We start from the raw sequence: 20,779 nt of genomic DNA, 5'->3' as shown, positions 1-20,779 counted from the left end.
TCCCTGACCAAGAGGCCCATTTTTTTCAGCTAAAGAGGGGCCACTGTGAATCCATGGTCACAGATTCACTGGTCCTATAATTTATCACATTACCCAGAAATAGCTGCCTCCCAGAACTTTAGAAGGGCCTCTGAAAGGCTCAGCTGAGGCATTAGCTTGGAGATGATATTATGCAATGTTGGGACATTGTCATTCAATATGCTGTATGTTCTTTAATCCAATAGCCATTACATGATGCTGAAAAATAGAGTATTCTAAGTCACAGAATTAGAAGTGATCCCTTCATCATTACAGTCACCCACGTGACAAGCAGCACTAGCAGAGGACATGCTGAGGCATCCACTAAAACCGAACTTCCAGCTAGGCTACTCTCTGGTCATTTGGTGCTCTGTATGTCAGTGATCAGCAGGTGAAAACAAACAAACAAAGGGAAAAACAGATTTACTATAATGGCAGGGGAAATTGACTCTGAGTACCATGAGGAGATAGTGCTACTGTTGCACAGCAGAGAAGGGTGAGTATTTCTGGGACCCAGGGGTTTGATTAGTTTTCTTGGTGCTTCTAAAACCCAAATGTGCAATTGCCTGACACACAGCTAACCAAGGCATGGCCACCAGGGGTTCCAACCTTTCACATCAAGGTCTAAGGCTGGGCTTCTCCAGAAGCAGAGCCTGAGACAAGGATTCTTCTGAAAAATTATTTATTACGGAGATGTTCCCAGGAAACACTAAGAGGAGAGTCATTGAGATGGGAAGGAAGGAGGCCAAGCAACAGTATGACATCAAGCAGAGACTGATACAGAGAAACCGTGTTTCTGTCCCACAGGAGGGCTCTGGAGACAGTGGATGTGACATCGCACAGTGGTACCGAACAGGGTAAGAGACCTGGAGTATTTACATTCTTGAACCCATCAGTCATTGGTTAAGAGTTGACCCCATGTGGATGTCAATTTCCATGGATTTCCAAGTCTCCTTATCTGTAGACAAAGTGGGTTCCAGCAGCCTGATGACAGCCCAGTGCCAAAGGGGCTCAGGTACTGACTGCTGGGCAGGAAAGAACACTGAAACTCAGTGTATACACACACACAACACACACAAACACACATACACACACACAAACACAATGGTGAAAGAATCCAAGGGGATAAGAGCAAGGCGTCTGCTATAGTCTGTCTGGGTTACCCCACTGGGCAAGCAGCAGAGATGAGCAGAAGTGCTAGGTGCGAGTGTGGGACGATCTAGATTGGGTGGTAGAAAACAAAGTGATAAATAAGAGGAAAAAGGGGGAAATGATAAATTGGACATGGGACCAATGGTACTCACAGAGATTAAGCTTGTAGTTTAGCCTCTCAAACTTTGTACTGTAAATCTTTTCCTTTTTTTTTTTTTTCAAGAAATAGTGACCTGTCATTACCTTGACACAAATGGCATTTGAGGATGCAGGGCACAGACTATAGCAGACAGTGCCAGGGTCCCACCCGTACCCCTGGAGTCTTCTATCTCATTGTTATCAGGGAGATCTCCAGCTGCCAGGATGTCCATCTGAGTGTGAAGGATTATTCCCAATCTCTGCAGAGTAGTTCCGCTCACAGGCGCAGCAAGCTGGAAGTGCCAGGGAAGTAACACCTTTTTTCTTTCACTTTCTTGCTAGAAAGAAACATCATTTGACCAGCTCTGATGCATAAATATCACTCTCTCTCACACCGCTGCTTGAGATCATTCTGAAGCCTGCATTTTACACAATTTCCCAGAGTTTTCCTGTGAGATTAAACTTCAGCCCTCCATCATGGTAGCTGTTTCAATATACATCTTCTTTCTAGAAGAGAAGCTTTTCTTCCTTTCCACACTCCCAACTCCCTGGCTAATGTTTTCTGCCCTTTCTCAATAAACTACTTGCATTCAAATCCCTGTCCAGGGGCTGCTTCTGGCGGAACTCAAACTATAATAACCAGTTATATGACAGTTGGGCCCTTTAGGCAGATGTCTCTGACTGAGTTCAGGTCAATAAAAGCATGGAGGCGCAAGAGAATAATGTGGGGCAGACTCTTTGAAGAAAGACATTCAACTGCTGTGCGTCTTACCTCCTGAAAAGAGGGAGAGGAAAAGGTTGCTTCCCTCTAGCAAAGATAAACAAAGCTGGACACTAGGTAAAGTGGCAAGGACTGATTTTAATCAGTAATCGCTACTGCAAATAGGAAAGAGTCCAGTGTGAACTGAACCCACCTTTGGTTTCTACAGAAGTGACTGGGTGTTTTAAGGGATGAATGAAGGAGTGGGGAGGGGATTGAGCAGGGGCTCAGTACAGTCAGGAAAGTGAAAAATTACAAAAAGCAGGACGGGAAGAGGGAGTCAGTACATGTGAAAGCCATCTGGATTTGCTAACTGATACTTGCGGAAGTTAGGCCCCTTCTCTCCCACAAAGATTGGGAATCGGGGCCCTATCTTCAGGTGTGGGCTGGAACAACAGTAAATTCTTTTGGAATCCCTGACTTTCCTCAGGCAGGCACTTTAAGAAGGACTAGGGTCATCGTAGCCATGCGGCGTTGAGCTGCCAAAAACTATATTAATGTTTGTTCAAGTTTTTATAGGTTAAGATGTGAAGCCTGCCCAAGAAAATGACTCAGAAGAGCCTGGCCAGAATTCAGTCAAGGAAAGAACCTTTGTCATCTCTTCACCTAAAGTCTATTAAGAGGGGCTCCAATGAGGGGAGGTCGGTATGAATTTTCTGTAGTTTAGAAGCACCGGACTACGTGAAAAATTCGAAAGAAGAAGAGGTAGCCAGTTCCTTCCTTTGAAGAGAGGTAGCTGAGCTTTTCAGAACAAAAATCCTTTAGTACTTCCCAAGAACCAGATGTGCAGCACCCCGTTCAGAAAGGTGACATGAGGGAAGCTTCTTCGCAGTAAAGTTGCCAGCATGGACAAACAAGGGGTCTCCAGCAGTGACACCTGCTTGGAGTCACTACTGGAAAACCGGGAGCTGAGGAAAGAGCCAGACGAGTTGCATGCATAGAAGAGACGCCACAGGATTTATAGTCAAAAGGCTCGCAAAGGAGCCTCCAAAGAATCCATGAAAGGTCAGTTTTAAGTATTATCTAGGCCTAGGGAGAATGATGGCAGCTTACAACCCATCCCAGCAAAATAAAATCTTCCTGCCTCCTTTTTCCTTTTCTCCCTCCATTTCAAACCCAGAAGGTCAGAAACAGCAGCTTGCAAGTGGGAAAGGAGCCCAGCAAGAAAGAGAAAAGCCACCTGCCTTATACTTGTCTCCAGGGGCAGAAACCCCCCAGATGCTCGACTTGTACACACCTTACCTTTGACATGGGCTGGATGTTCTATTTCCAAACCAAAATTAGGTTTTGTAATTTAAAGAAATCATTGGACTTTCCAGTGCTTAAGAGAACCTAGAAACCTCACGGAACACGTTATGGGTTGAACTGTGTCCCCCAAAAATACGTTGAAGCCCCAACCCATGGTACCTGTGAATGTGACCTTATTTGGAAACAGGATCTTTGCAGATGTAATTAAATTATGAAGAGGTCATTAGGATGGTACTAATCCAATAAGATTATAGTGTCCTTTCCTTATAAGAAGAGGAAACTGCCACGTAAAGACAGAGACACAGGATCAATGACCATGTGGCAACAGAAGCAGAGATTAAAGTGATGCATCTACAAACCAACAAATGCCAAGACTTGCCAGCACACCACCAGAAGCTAGGGAGAGTCAAGGAAGGATTCCCCTACTGGTTCCAGAGGGAGCATGGTCCTGCCAACACCTTGATTTTGGACTTCTAATCTCCAGAGCTGTGGGACAATACATTTCCATTGTTCTAAGCCACCTAGTTCATGGTACTTTGTTATGGCAGCTGTAGGACCCCAGTACAGGGCCTGCCATAACTTTCAAACCTTAGTAAGAGAAAAACTCCCCTTAACAAATAAATGTTAGAAGGACAATGGGAATAATTTGAAAATAAAATTAAGGAAATTTCATATACAACAGCATTAAAAAATATTTAGAAATAATTTCCCAAAAGAGCTCCAAGTCTTGTCCACTGAAAATGACAAAACATCATTGAAAGAATTTAAAGAAGATCTAAATAAATGGAAAGAAACCTTACATTTGGTAACTGGAAGACTTACATTGTTCAGATTAGACAATTCCCCAGATTTTCTGCACATTTCTACACGTCTACAAATTACTAAACATTCAATGCAATCCCTTTCAAACCCCAGGCTGATTTTTTTTTTGCATAAATTGAAAACCTTATTCTAAAATTCATTTGGAAATGCAAGGGACACAGAAGAATAAAACAATCTTGACAAAGAAGAACAAAATTAGAGCATTTATACTTCCTGATTTCAAAACGGAAGCAAGATGGTGTGGTACTGGCATAAGGATAAATCAATGGAATAAAACTGAACCCAGAAATAAACCCTTATCTTTATGGTCCATTGATTGTTGACAGGGGCACCAGGATAATTCAATGGAGTAAAATATTGTATTAGGGAGAACACTCCAACAATGAGATTTGCAAGCATCTGAAGGTTAGGCAGAAAGGGACTTTTATAGAGGAATAAACAAGGTTAGAATGTATTAGTAGGGAAGTGGGATGACCACAGGTGGTGGGATCAGACTGTGTGTATCAGAGAATGTTCTATCTTGAGGTCAGATTATTCTTAGGAGAGATCCTTAAGGAGAATTGCCTCAGGTTGAGTGTGGGTCAAAGTTCAGAGGTCTGGGGGATGAAGGGAAACTTCCCCAAATTTGGTTAATAAATCTTGTTAGGATTAATCAATAGGGACAGCATAATTCGGCCAATCATTTATGAAGGTGTTAAAAATTTAAAAACAGAAACCGTAATTAGAGTTGGGAGACCAGAAGGGGGAGCTCTCACACCCTGCAAAGACAGCCACGTCCAACTGGAAGAAATCCTCCTCCTCTTTCCTGGCAAGTACTCAGCCAATGAAAAGCCACGGACCCTTTGTTTACTCTAGCTCACCCAACTTCCTCTTCCTCCCTTCAAAAGTAGCACTTTTCTTCCTTTGCCTTGCAAGCCTTACAGGTGGTGTGCCACGGTTGTAGACCCTGAATTGCAATTACCTGCTGATCCCAAATAAAACTGTCTTTGCTGGAGAAATATCTGGCAGTCCATTTCTTTAAGGCCAACAAAGCAAAGAATGGAAATTTGGGGGGTCTGTATCTGGCTTTGTCATAGGTAATTAAGAGGGTAATTAAGTCCACATGGGGAAGAATGGTTCTTCACAGTGAGCCATTTCCCAGATCACAAAAGGGTGGGGGAATATCTCTTGTTGTTACTGTTTTCTGGGAGCACACGGAATTCTAGGAGTTTCTAGGAGTTAGGTAACTTCGACCTTGTCACCACATATACTATTTCCAGTTGTCCAGCAAAAGGGAAAGGGAGAAGGACAAAATTTTATCAAATTCTGAGACCTGGTGACCCCAAGGGAAGGTACAAACAGGGGCACAGAACAAACAAGCGCCTAGAGCAGAGCAGGCTGGAGAACGCAGACACGTGAGCTCCCTAACTCTCTTAGCAAGTCCGAGAACCCCAACATTGCTGGGAGGGGACAACCCACTTTCAATACACTAAGTAGAGAAATGCCTACTGAGTGTTGCGTATTAAACAGAAAAAGGGCCATTAACCTGATTTTCAGAATGAGATCAGGAAGGTGGGGCTGCTGCTAACCAAGTTATTACCTGGAAGGCTAAGAACACAACATCTACCTTGCCCGTCAATGCTAAGTTTGGGTAGCGCTCACTTTCAGGATGAGTAATAAGGGAGAAAAAGAAGGAATGTAAAAAATGCTAAGCATAACAGCAAGGAACATTGTCCTAAAGACACAGGTGAAAAAGAAAATCACGTCTGTGAAAATGACTTCCCTCAAGAAGTGTATGAAAAAAAGGTTTTTTAGGAAAGATTTGCCTGGCATCCTTGACTTTTTTTAAAGCAAGAAACAGTTTTAATAAAATTCAAGAAGCTTAGCCTTAAGGATAATACAAGAAAAAAATCATGGATAAAAGTAGAATTGAATGAAGAATAAAAAAAGGGAATTTAAAATTCAGTAACAATTTAAATGATCATTGAAGGCTGAAAAAACGAAAAACACAGCCTAAAATTGAATTGCTACGGAGAAAGACAGAAACACAAAAGTTGCTCAGAATACAAAGAGAAAAGACAAAAACAAAAATAAGCAAGAAATGATTTTAAGCTAGAAATAATAAGTGTTAATAGAAGAATAATACTCAAAAATATAATAAAATGAAAATTTTCTCATCTAAAGAAAAGTCAGATTCTTCAAACCAAAAAGACTTGCTGGATTCCAGAAAATTTCAGTGATACAAAAAGCTTGGACCTAACCTGGTAAGTGTTTGTTTAAACATTAATTTTCTTTTAATCCTGAAATCATTGAGGCAGAGGAATTGAATAAAAAATTATGAGAGAGAGAAAGAGAAAGAAAGAATTAGCAAAACTGAGAATGAGAAAGAGGATGGATGATATCAAATGAGAGTTTGAGATTGATTAAAGATTTGTTGCTAATTTTCCACAAGAACATAATGCACAGTTTGTATGATAAACTTGAAAATTCTAATATAATAGACATTTTGATAGGAAGAAAGAAAAGTTCTAAAACTGATTTAAGCAGGAATCTAAACAGATGAAAAATAAATTATGGAATAAGCTGAAATATAATAATGTACCTTAAAAGTTTACTTCTAAACACAGCTCTGAATATAGATAGTAATTGAAACAAATTCTTTTAAATGTTTGAGTAGCAGAAAACTCTTTAAAAATGTAATCACTTCCAGAGCCTAGAAAATTGTGTAACACTGTTGTTCCATTCATTTTATTCCTGAACTTAATACCACGTGCATAATCACACGTAGCAACAGTAGATGAATTTCACTGGAAATAAATGGTTGCTATTTAAGTGTGCTCTTTTCATTGCCGTTTATTCCTAGAAGCTCTGGAACAAGAGACGGTAAATAAAAACAACTGAGGTACTCTTTGGCAAAAAGGATCCAATTATCAGAAACAAAGGGGAAAGGCTGGTGTACAAGCACATCCATTGCGTTATTATTAACAATAATGATAAAAATTGGAGCCAACCTTGATATATTACCCCATCTTTATTTTTTTAAGTTTTTGTTATGGAGTATTTCACGTATTTTCTTTTAACAACATAAAAGATTTTAATTTTTGGAAGTTTATGAAAGAAAGGGAAACACTCCCCAAAATCCATGTGTACATAGTTATAGATACTTTCCTTACAGCTGACTATGTGTAGTTCAACTAATGTAAATGTTGACCTAAATTAGACTAAAATATTAGCGATACACTGAAAGGGTTGAGGGCAAACCTGCTTCCTCCAACCTACATTGCGGAATCTAATACCAATTAAAAGTACAATAATCCAGTCTGAATTAATTACTTGTGGCATTGAAAAAAAAAATTATGTAACTAATAATAAGCTACAAACTGACCTACAACTTCCTGATGACGGTGCAGATATTTTCACTTAGCCAGACAAAGGGCCGCCTGACCCAAAGCAAGGAGGCTGCTGCCAGTACCTTGCCAGTTCCACCCCTTTGACTGCCCAAACTCCCACGGTATTATCTTTCATGCCAGTATCTTGAGTTTGAATTGAAGTTATTTCTTATGCTTTATTCAAATCCATTTCCTCCAACTAAATGTACCAAGCTCTTAAAAGAACAATCATCTATTCATAAATACAAAAGTGAGATGAAGAGTGCGCAGTATTACCCACCCCTAGAAGTCAGCACTTTAAACAACAGTGAGTTCATTGGCTCATAGAACAAATTTGAAAAGGCAAAGTTTTAGCCTATATATGAAGGTATGGGGTCCTTTCCAGCCAAATGACTATACACACACATTATTATAAAACGATAGACCCTACTTAGTTATATGTAGGTGACAGTGGCATGCCAGTCCAAACCCATTTTCTGGGCCTGCCTACTCATCTCTAGCTACCAAGAGTAAGTGTTGGCTCCTATCCGCTCACAGCTGCCCCTTCCTGCAGTGAATTGGATTAGCTGATGGGAGATAAGGAAGTTATACTCCCAGCTCAACCTCCAGCCTCACACACAAACTGACAGCAATGAATAATAACACACCAGCCCCACTGCCTCAAGGGAAGGGCTGCGGGATGAGGTCCACTCCCGAGCTCGCCAGCTGCAGGCTGGGCCGACACTGGGCTTTACCTGAGACGGTATCCCAGTCCTCTCCCCTCTGTCCTGCTCCTCCCACTTCCTTAGAGCGTTTTCCTGAACACCACCACTCCCTCAGCAAAACACATGTAGCCGAGTCTCTGCCTCAGGCTCTGCTTCTAGGAAATAAAACCTCAAGTGGTGTATACTTGTTCTTTTCTAGGATAACTTGACATTCAGCTCCATTGACTCCTGCACTGACTCATCTAATAAAAACATCACTTCCATTTGTCAATGAAAATAGGAAAGAAATGACGGTGAAATAGAAGAAAGGACGGAAAATGCATTTTTCAATTTCTGTGTCTGTTTTGAGGTTTTTTTTTTTTTTTTCCTTTAAATAAATCCAGTCACAGCTGTGGTGCTTCAGGCCAACCCCCAGCTCAAAGTGATTCATAACCTTCATGGTGTTTTTGGTTTTTTGTTTTTTTCACAAATCACCTCCATCCAAAAGCGTGTTCTTATTCTCAAACTGAATGTGTATATATATATATTTTACAATATTTATCTGTGAATATAAATCTATGCTTTTGCTGGATCACACATAAATTTGTTGGTAAAATTCCTGTGCTTTTTTTGTATATTTATATGGATGGTACAAATCCACTACTTAACAAGCACTAAGCTACTTACTGAAATACTCTAATATTTGCTTAGAAAATATCAAATCAGTGAAAACAGAGCAAGGACATGTATTTATAATCTATTGGGGAGACAAAAACCTCAAGCCTTTATATTTGTAGTAGCAATGCCTGTGCAAGCTTCAATATTTTCAGAACTATTTCAGCTTCTTTGTTAATGAGCAAATGAAGCATCCTGTCATCTAAAATATAAAGGTAAAGGATCTGAGAGCAAGATGTGCCGCGTGGGCACTTCCCTTTGCAATGCCAGAGCGGACTCTGCAGAGAAGAAAGGAGGCTTGTAATGAGACATGAGGAGTTGTGAGAAAAGACATCGCAGGCAGTTTCCTGACAGAAAGACTGAGATTTGATCGCCCGAAGCCGCTCCGCGGCCGCCGTCGGCAAGCAGGACGCCCGTCAGGCCCGCAGTCAAGCCCACGGCCCCGCGGACGACGGATGCGCCCCCCGAGCCGTTTGGTTCCTTTGCGCGCGTTTTGATCTTGCGCTGTGTTCTCTATAAAAAATACCCCGCCTGTATATCACTAGAAACGGACAGTGAGGGAGAAAAGATTGTTATTAGACCGATGAAACGGGAGAGGAAGAGCTTCTTGGAATCCTACTGCTGAGCAAAGCAGAGATCCATTTGAATAAATGCTTCAAAAGCTATTATGTTTCAGGGGCACATAATTAAATTTTCTGAGTTGGAAAAAGGGGTGGGATAATGAGCTGATTTATATATTCTGTGTATTATAGTAATAGTTCCACTTGTAGGGATGTCCCTTAAGGCAGTCAAATCGCTCATACACTTATGTGCCCTTGAATAAGTGAATCTGTGTGGAAAGTGGTGTGACAACGGGTACCTTATGGCTCAGTAAAGGAGCAAATAAGGTAATGTATCTAGAGACCCTAAACAGATTAACTCCTTCCATTCCAGGAGCCAGAGTAAAATCACACATCATCCAATCTTACACTGTGAACTCTCTGTTCTCATTATAATTGTTCACTAAATATTTATTAAAATAATATATAAAATGAAAATAATGACATACAGCCTAATGCTCACCCCTACTGGGAGAAGTGAGGCTACACAGAAGACTGGAAGGAGGCAGAAACATTGTCACAGTATCAGAAAAAGGGCTAATTAATTAGAGAATTTTCATCAAGCTCAGCAATGATTCATCTTGATGCAGGATGATGCCTGCAGGCGTAGAATTACATGAAATTTGAGGCATTCACACAATGAGTACAGAAGCCCTTGTTTCAGCCCTGATGAAATCATCACACTAAGGTCATGAGCATAATAACAGCTCTGAGTACTGTGCTGACACTGTGCACTCCCCAGAAGGACTTGCAGGGGGCTGAGTTCTGCCCCCGCTCCACCCAAAAGATGTGTCTACTCAGAACCTATGAATCTGACCTTACTTGGGAAAGGGTCTTTGTCGATATCACGAAGGACTTTGAGATGAGATCATCATGAGGCAAGGATTAAGAAGGGCCCTCGATACAAGAACAGATACAAGAATACAAAGCAGAGGGAGATTAGAGACACGAGATGGGGGGGGGTGTGAAGACAGAAACAGAAATTGGAATGATGCGGCCACAGGAATCCTAAGAGCCACCCGCAACTGGAGGAAGCAAGATGGATTCTCCCCTAGCCTCTCTGTCACTAGAGGGAGTGTGGCCCTGCTGACACCTCGATTTTTGGAATTCTGTTCTCCAGGACTGTGAGAGAATCAAGTTTTTGGTTTTTTAAGCCACCAAGTTTATGACAGTTTGTTACAACAATACAGTATTTTAGTATTACGGTATTTAAGTATTCTCATAGTAACTGTAAATAAATATACTGACCCATTTTCTATCCCAAGAAATTCTAACTCAAAAAGCAAAGTGATTGACCCAAGTTCTCTGAGCAAGACAGTGACTGAGCCAGGACTTACACACAGATCTGTCCAGGGCTAAGGCCTTTTTTAAAAAATAAAAAATAAAAAAAAAAACAATTTTAAACCTTCCTTGAAAGCACCCTTCCTTCTTCTAACTCCATGGCAGAAGCTCTCTCGCTTTTTTCTTACAATTTGCTTACCACTTCCTAGAAAAAATGAGTAAGTTTAGGCTAAGTGTGCATTAAGTTCTCATATGGATAGTTCACACTGTTTTATGCTGAAAGCTCCCAAAGTGATTTGAGGAGGAAAGAAACATTGAAGATCTGCTTAGTGACTGATCACTAAAAGATATTCCTCAAGTTGGCTTGGCATCCCAGGTCTGAGGGGCTCCTGGCTGACTCCCTGATGCGGGTGCTGTGCTGACCTTAAACCTCCTACCTCTTGTTTATTCATAGTTTCTGAAAGGAGCCTCTGGGTTCCTAGATGATAGGTCCCCAGGATCTGGGGGTCGCCAGATCTTCTCTGAGACAACTCTGACTGGCCCCGCTCGGAACAAACCACTGTGTAAAAATAGCGACTGCCAGGGGATAATCCCAAGACAAAAATCAGACCTGCCAGTCAGCTCCAGCCCTGGGCATCCACATCCCCTCCCATGAGGTCAGCTGTCACAGACTATTTACAAAGATGAGTCTGAAGATGGCTTCCCCATCCTACCCTCTAGAGTATATTCTCTTTCTCTGTCTTCACATCTATTTTTTAACAGATTTCTTGGGGTATAATTTACATACAATAAAATTAACCCATTTTAATTAAGCATTTCATGCATATTGGTGATGTATACAGTCATATAACCACCACGACAGTCAAAACACAGGACATTTTCATCACCGCCAAAGATTCCTCATGCCCTTCTGAGGTCAGTCCCTCTCGCGATGCCTAGCTTCAGGCTTTCACTGTCTGCTTCCTGCCACTAGAATTCTCTCTTTCCTAGGACTTCATATAAACGAATCATAGAGTGTATAGTCCTTTGTATCTGGTTTCTTTCACTCAGCACGGTGTTTCTGAAATTCATTAAAAATCCAAAATCATTTTGCATGGCTCCGTAGTTCATTCCTATTTATTGCTAAATCCTCATTGTATGGAGGTACCACAATTTGCTTGTGCATTTATCAGCTGATGACTGTTTAGATTGTTTTCAGTTTAGTTATGTTAGCAATAGTCCTTCTAGCTTGCATCTAATTTTATTTCTTTATCTCACTTTTTTATTTATTTTCCCTTCTATATCTTCAAGACTGTCTTTCTCTTTCCTAACCCAAACTGACCAGAAATAAAGTTTAAGGAGCCTGTGGCAGTGGTTCTCAAAGTGGTTGGCCCTCAGGGGATTTGTGACAACGCCTGAAAACATTTTTGATTGTCACAGCTTGAAGGGAGAGGTGTTATTGGCCTCCATTGTAGAACCCAGGGATGCTCTTATACATCCTACAATGCACGGGACAGCCGCCTGAACAAAGAAGTACTCAACCCAAAATATCAGTGTCAAGACTGAGAAACAAGAACTAGGGGAGGATCTTCTAAAGGACTATCCATGAAACCTATCATTAGGCAGGACTTGAAAATAAAAGTGTCTTTGTTTTTCTGAGAAAAAAAGCCTAGAATTCAAGGAGTAACTTTTCATTTGTATATTATTTACTTCTAGTAAAAGTACACAAGGCAGTACTACCTGAATCACTGAATTGATGAACAATTCTGTTCTGGAAACAATGCACCAAAATCATTTAGCTCACAGCCAAAAACTTAAGTTAAAATGTACATGTGGGTCTGATCAGATAGCAGTTGATAAGTCAAACCACCAAGTGTGTGCCAGGACTTGGAAGAGGGGGACATAGCTATTTTGCCACTGGCCTCACCAGCCATAAAGGTTAACAGTGTTGGCCTGTTCTCTTTCCTTCTCCAGAGTCTACTTCTATCCTGAAATCCTTCTCTATCAGGAGCTCCTGGACATCTCACCAGTTTTCAACGTCAATCAGGCAACGCTGAGCAAAGGAAACAGTCCCTGTCTTGAAAAAAATGACCACTTAAGACGACAACTGAATCATACTGTAGGATAAACCTGTCTGGGAAACAAGTTCTGGGAGTATGAAAAGTCATCTGAATTTGGCACAAAACATTTAATTTACTGAACAGTGTTATTAGTCTCCAAACTTTTATGTAACAGTCTGCAAAGAGCATGGATTTGAAGCCAAAAGAAGGTATGAATTTTATTCAAAGCGCCAATACTTGGATTTTCTACAAACAGTGCCAAACCTATGAACCTCTTTCAACCTGGGCATCTTCATCTGTGAAACCGAGAAAACAACAGCTAATTTAGAATGTGTGTAAGGATTAGATGATGTATATTTTATATGGGGCTTAGTATATGATGTGCCTTTGCAAATGTTGATTTCCTTGTTGCTTTTAACTGTTAGATTCAAACTAAATTTTTTTTTAAAAAATCAACATTCTCTTCAAAACACAACAAATATTAATATTCGTTAATATACATATTTAAATATTATCTATGCAACATGCTTAAGAGGATATATTTCTTAACTGCTATTCATGAAATTTAAGAGTTAGACTGATATATAGTATCACGGGAACTTTCACAAGGCCTGCTGATAGAACTAAGTAATTTGCAGGAAAAAAAAGTCACAAGCCACTAATCAAACCATTAACCTAGCTGAAGTTATGCATAGTTTTGAAAATAATTCATTTGTAATAGTAAATTAATTCATCCCTTATAACTGAATATTCATAATTCATAGTGTACTTCACCCAAAATGAGTCACAAAAAATTAACCATGATGCTTGAGACAAAAATATACCATTTCTTTTTTCTCATGCATTATTTTTTTGTCTCTCCCTACATAATTTTCTTTAATTTTAGATTTAAACCTCTCTTCTGAGTTGCAAAACCATTTGAGACACATTTTACTTGTAAGATGTTATAGAAAACAAAATTACAATTTTCTAATTTTGAATGTACAGTCATCCCTCAGCTTCTATGGGAGATTGGTTCCAGGACCCCTGCAATTACCAAAATCCAAGGACTCTCAAATGCCTTATATAAAATGGCATAATATTTGCATGTAACCTATGCACGTCCTCCTGTGTACTTTATCTCTAGATTACTTATAATACCTAATACAATGTAAATGCTATGTAACTAGCTTCCTGTGAGCAGCAAATTCAAGTTTTGTTGGAACTTTATAAATTTTTTTAAAATATTTTTGATCCCTGGTTGTTGAACCCACAGATGCAGAACCAGCAGATGCAGAGAGACAGGTGTAAATGTAAACTCACACTTTGAGGGGAAACAAAATATCTAGGTCTCTTTACTAACTCTGCACATTAAGAAAAGAGAAGAAAGGTAGAGAGGGAGGCAGGGAGAGAAAAGAAAAAAAAAATGCATTCCTTTCACATTGAGCAGTAGCAGCGGTAAAGCATCCTATGACGTGAGGAAAACACTTCACGTCTTGTCCTCCAGTCCCTGATTCTCCTTGGTCTTTGGGCTTATGCCTCACAGAAAGTGCTAACATTCATGATGATACTGATCTATTCAATGATGTACAGGGATCCTGTTCCTCTCTCCAGGAAGAAGAAAATGGAAACAGATGTCTTTCTTTATACAAGGATTCCCAAGCAAATTACATCACTAAGGAGGACAGGAGAAGCTGGAAAAAGAAGAAAAAGGCTGTGCCCAGAGGCAAAAATGTGGAGTTGGGCTTTTATTTAATGAGCTCTCAGAAACTACATGCTCTGTTGGAAAAATAGAGAAGGCCATTCTTCTGTGAAGAATGCCTTTTCCAAATATGTTTCTCAAGCTGCTGATTCCAGATGTACTTTTAGTGTGTCTGGTTTAAACAGGACTGCTGCTCCTTGATTGGAAGATGACACTGGCTGTCATATGAGAGCATCTTGACATGCCTTCCTAGGATCTGTTACCTTACTTTAAAAAGTTCTGAGACAGTTTCATGGGAAGTTGAACTGAGTATTGAATTAAAAAAAAAAAAAAGATAGGGAGAGTGCTTGAAAAAACAGAGAAATGGATAACTAGAATAAAGAATACATGTATACTCATATGCAATTACTTACATTTATAATATTAAAAAATGTCATCAATGTGGTTTACATTAATACAAATTTAATCCTGTTACTCCTTTTTCAATTGCTTCCCATAATAAACTCTGTGCTGTGGCCCAAAGGATCATTTCATTACACATGTCCTTAACATTTATCCAACATCATTTTTCACCACTTCACTTGCACCCTAAATACTCAAGTAATTTTAAACCAACTGTTGGTCCCTGATAAATCTCATCGGCATTGGCAGGTGCCTCTGCCTGGGATGCTCCCTCAACCATCACCATCTCGAAACCAACCGATCTTCTTTTATGACTCAGTTTTCACCTTTTGTGGGAGAACTTCCCTGACTCTGCCCAGCTGATTGGAGCTCCTATTTCTCTGCACAACATTTTTACTCTGCATATAACTCCATTATACACATCAAAGTATTCTAATGGTCAATGTCACTGCTGATTCCCAACTAGATCACAAACACCATGTTAGGAGTGTAGACACTGTCCTTTCATCACTGTGAGCACCTATTAAATGTTAGTTTGAAACCTGAATGAGTCAATGACTAGGTGAATGAATGAACCAATGAACTGGCAATACACAGAAACTGAAATAAGTTCTTAATGCATCTTGAAGCAACAAAAAAAGTCAAAATCATAACAAGATCAACATTGGTTTTAGTCAGCATTAAATAAATGTAAACTCAGTGTCCCTAGGACTCAATCACATCAGTGCAGATGACAGTCACTAACAATTATACAAATACAATGACACAAGTGACAACCATACAAATAATCTGTTTTTGACCCCATTTACCCACAAATCTCCAGCCTTCTTGAAAGTGCACCCCCTAGTGTTTTGTAGGCCTCCACAGGTAAAAGGTCACCCATGCTCTCAAACTCCTTTAACCTATAATACCTCATAACACCTTCCCTGCCTTCCTCTCTTGTCTTCACTTCTCCTTAGCAATAACTTTTAGTCTCTCACCTGTTTGAAGGGGGCCTCAATGCTGCAATTCCTGATGCTGCCTTCTTAGAGAAGTCATCAAGGATGCTGTCTTCCATGTCCCAAAGCCACCAATCTACAAGAATCAGAAAGGCACTGGTGAAACTGCCCTTCTCTCGTATTTATCAATTTCTGCTGCCAGGATGACCTCAGTCAACTTCTTGTGCTACTTCTCCTCTTATCTGAAAAAGTTTTCCATGAAAACAGGGCTCCATCCTATGCTTCTCCAATAAGGTCTCAACAAAATGTGTAGGGAGTGTGGACTTGACTCTTAATGACTCCATTGTTGTTTTCTGTCCTTTCTCAGGGATCCTGTGCATCAGCCTCTCAATTCCGACCCCAGCCAAAATAATCAGCTGCCTTGTAAATAGACCTCTAATTGCCTGTAATTACAAATTCCTCAGATAGAGCCAAGGAAATCTTAATTCTCTCCAGGTTCAGCAAGCATTCTGGCTACATAAAGATTAGGCCAATGTCATAATTTTAGAGTATTACACCCTAAAATGTCATTGCTTCTGACACAGACCGTTTACATGAGAGAAGAAAATGAACAGAGGTGAACTAGAGCAACAAGCCATGACTGTCTATATACTAAGTGACCCAGGAGACACACTCGGATGGCATTGAAGAGCAGGAGTCCTCTGGAAATGAGAAGGTCAACTAGATAGGCCACTCAGAATAAGAAATATCTAAAATCATGGAGAATAGAAAATTTTAAAGTTCCTATATACCAAGGAAAAATCTGATTATGTTGTAGCCATGACAACAGATAGCCACCAGAACTGGTTTTAATTCAATTTAATCAACCAGTGTTAACTTGCTTTGGTGAACACCCTTGTATAATCCAAATAATCAGTGACAGTTCTCTTTTGAAAGTCAGACAATTAGGTGTAGGTTCACCCCAATGAACAAGCTTCTGATTCACCCCAATGAACAAGCTTCTAAAAGCCAGTTTATCGATTACGCGCTTACTCAAGTAACCATGTTTCTATAGCTGACATCAACCCATCTTTGAAACCCCACTCACTCCCTGCTTCAATATTCCCCAGAAGCCTTGTATAGAATAAGTCCAATATTATGCCCAGAGAGGATGTAGCTAAATAGCACAGCTCTCCCTTACTTAAGTAAGCTATAAATTCAGCAGTGTGTGTGTGTGTGTGTGTGTCTGTGTGTATGCATGTGTGTGTTTCCAGACATTAAGTGGTAGTCTCATACTTTGATATCATTCAAAGTTAAACATGTGCCATTGGATGGGAAAGCCATGCTAAGGAATTTTAAGAGGTATGGCAATAACTAAAAGACATGATTTAACTAACACTGGACGGAGCCATGAAGGACAACTGTGCCTACTCCCAGCCAATGCCTTTAGGAATTGCTTCCTGATTCTGATTCCAACAAGCTTTTTGACCCTGTGCAACTTATTTAAATTTTCTTAGTTTCTCATTCCTTATCTGTAAAACAGATAGGATACTATCTGTGTGAATATGATTTCTAAATTACATAATAATAGTGTTATAAATAATACTGTATTCAAAGGTCGGTAAATACTGGTTCACACAACCCCATTTGCTCTGGAAGTATGAAAAAGATACAGAGAAAAAAATAAATCTGTCTCCCCATCCTGTCTTCTCATCTTTCTTTCCATGCTGCCAGAGCAATAAATGTTATCAGTTTTAGTGTATTCTTCTAGTTATATTCCTATGCTAATATATACATGTATTATTTTTTAAATAGCACACGTATTATGCATCTTGTTCTATGCCTAACTTTTTTTCATTACCATAGATTTTAAAGCTCATTCCATATAGCAGAGAGAAACTGTTTTGTTACCATTTAATGATGGCTCAACCCTCCGCATTATAGTGTTCCACAGTTTATTTAACCTATGATCTACTTTGGCATTTAGATGGTTTCCAATCTTTGGCAGTATCAAAAAGTCTTTAGTTAATGAAGTTAGTATTTGCACATACATTGTGAGACACACTGTAAGACTAAATCTCCAAGCAGACTTGCTGGGTAAAAGGAGATATACATTTTAGATTTTAATAGATACCGTCAAGTATTTCTCCATAGAGCTTTAACTACCTCACACTCCCATCAATAAAAGAGTAAATCTCCCGCCAATATATTTATCAATTTTGTTACCAACAACTTTATGAATTTGATAAGTGAAAAAGCGGCTTTGATTTAATATTAATTCACATATTTATTATGTGTAAAGTTGAATGTCTTGTCTTAAAAATAATTTTTATTATTTTCTACAAAATCTGGCCATGTGATTTACTCATGTTTTAATTGCCTTTAATGGACTTGTAGGAGCTTTCTATATATATTTTTAATTAGGTCTTTCTCATTTATTTCCAAATATTTTCTCCTAGTTTGCCATTTATCTTCTGACTTTGTTGGTAGTATTATTCTAACAAGAGATTTTATGTAATTTATCAACATTTTATGGCTTTTAAATGTTTACATTGTTCTCATCTGAAATAATACTTAGCTTTTCAGATGAAGTGCTTGGTTTTTGAGATTTGCAGCCATATCTTCTCCAGTTAATGACAATTGTGCCTCACCTTTATATTCAGAGACCCCTTGTTAAAGACATGTATCTTACTCAGGAATATGTGGCAATTTAGAGTTATTACCCGCTCTTCCTGAAGGTGATGGTAGAAGAGTGAGTCTCTGTTTCCAAGTGCCCTGCCTTTCTTAGTATATCCTAATTTTGTATTAAGAAGTCATTTACCAGCATAGAATCAGAGAAAGCACTTACAAGATTCATTCAATTATTCTTTGGGTAAAATTCCTTATACTATGTCAACAAAAACACTTATTTGGGGTCATTCCTCTAGATATGGAAAAAGTTCATCATTCTGAGACTGGAGAACTTTCAGAGATATCCCTCCTTCCATAAGGAAACACAAAGCACAAAACCAGCAAAGTTTTCAGTTACCAAAAAAATACAACAGCATCAGAGAAAGCTTCAGAACTGCTGCTGGACTTCATTATTTGGAACATGGGAAGGCCAGCAGTGGGGTGAGAGGTAAAGTTATGTCTGACCCTGGTTTTATTTGAATATGTGTGTTTGGGGAGGGTGGGGGGCACTGATGAGGACTGTCAGAGCAGGACAGCACTTGGAAGCCTCACCAGACAGCATTTATTGAAAGTCACCAGTCAAAATATTCACTATCTTTTCCCTTTGAATTTCTACCAGGCAATAAAACCGTATACTCCATTTCTTTTGTTCTCCTCATATTCCAGTTCTAGACACACAAATGCTCAACAAATTATTATAGATTAGCCAGGGATAATGATGATAGAATTGAGAACCATGCAAAATATTACCTTACTCTACACATAGCTTTTTTTGGATCATTTAGATAAAGCCTAATTTATTTGGCTAACAAGGTTAATGGCAGCATGAAAATTGAAATCCCAGCACTGATCATCCAATTTCTATTGCCAAATCATTATAATATAATTTTGTTTTTAAAAAGGAATTTTTAAAAATCCTTAATTCATTTTAAAGAAAACCATCTACTATTTCTAGGGTCCACATTCAAGTCTTAACTAAATTTATACATAAGTGGGGACAAGATTTCATGACCAAAACTCGTGTTGTGGGTGTCAATATATTAAGCTCTTCTTCTTTTTTTTTTTTTTTTTCATATGGAACGCTTCACAAATTTGCATGTCATCCTTGCGCAGGGGCCATGCTAATCTTCTCTGTATCGTTCCAATTTTAGTATATGTGCTGCCGAAGCGAGCACTATTAAGCTCTTCTTTAAAATCTCCCATCCTTCCTTGTAATTTTATTGGGTTTACAAGTATTTGCAGAACTGGGCTTGATAATGTTAAAAAACAGAATGTACTTGTAAATTATGCTATTTTTGAACTGAATACCTGAAGCCAAATATAAAGCTGGCAAACAATGTTGTACAACTGAAATTGCAACAGAAAATTAAAACAGCATAAATATATTAGGGCTGTCTATTCAGGATGCATTTGCAATGCCCAAAGACAGGAATCGGTCCCCTCTCCTAATGTGGTTGGCAAAACAGTTACTTATAGAGCTGTCTCCTCCATCCTCATAACCACAAGGCAAAACTCAACAGGATATGGTTTTTCTGATTGTTCTTTGCCCTGTAAAGGTTCCGTTCAAACAGGCAGTGAGGCCCTGAAAAACAGTAGCATCGAGAACAGTTAGATGTTCTGCAGAAATATTCTGTAACTTTCCCCAGAAAGTGCAAGAATACCTATAATGTAGGGAGAAAACTTTTTGAACCCATAGCTGACTGATTTATTGGAGCATTTAGGTGGCCTTGAGTTAACAGAAAATAGATGGAGAAAAAGATAGAATATGTTGTCGATTTTAATTATTCCTTTGCCAACCACACCGTGAACAGAAACTATAAAAGTTTATCATCTGATAAATGTTCCCCTTTTATTGAACTGTAAACCCAGCTTTAACAGCCATTGTGTTCTAAGCTATTGGCTCCAAACTGTTAGCAAGCAAAGAAAGGGCAGGCAGAGGCACAATGCTTTGCATATTGTGCAACTGTTGTGTTCCAGCAACTACACATTCGCCAAGAGCCATCCTCAAGTGGCTGTCAATGCTTAATAAACACAGACCGAAAACATCTGTAGCTCTCCTCTTGGCTTTTCCCATAGCAGTCCTGAAGTCCCCTCTACCAGTGCAGGGTCTAAAACAATGAAAGCTGGCATTGAAACAGCATGGGACAAAAGCAAATCCAAAATTTAGTTAAAATGACAGTAGTTCCAGGAAGCTGTTCTTTTTTCTTTTTCCATTAATGGTGATAGATGTCCATGGATTCCTTGACATGCCAGAATCCACACTTGGGAAACAATATGCCAAGGTTAGGATCTCACTCAGTCACTCCACAAAACTGTCTGAAAGCCT

The 20,779-nt window shown here is 39.3% G+C and overlaps 1 non-coding gene across 1 annotated transcript; it reads right to left on the bottom strand.

Annotated features, from left to right (window-relative positions):
* Positions 1 to 19,521: 19,521 nt before the first annotated feature.
* Positions 19,522 to 19,628, bottom strand: LOC140688998 (U6 spliceosomal RNA). Its single transcript, XR_012063848.1, has one exon. It is a non-coding gene; the product is annotated as a U6 spliceosomal RNA (small nuclear RNA).
* Between the last annotated feature and the right edge of the window lie 1,151 nt (positions 19,629 to 20,779).

Source organism: Vicugna pacos, chromosome 2 (genome assembly GCF_048564905.1).
Source record: "Vicugna pacos chromosome 2, VicPac4, whole genome shotgun sequence".
In the NCBI taxonomy this organism is placed as follows: domain Eukaryota; kingdom Metazoa; phylum Chordata; class Mammalia; order Artiodactyla; family Camelidae; genus Vicugna; species Vicugna pacos.
The sequence above is the reverse complement of the archived record's forward strand: the minus strand, read 5'-3'. Positions and strand labels throughout refer to the sequence as shown.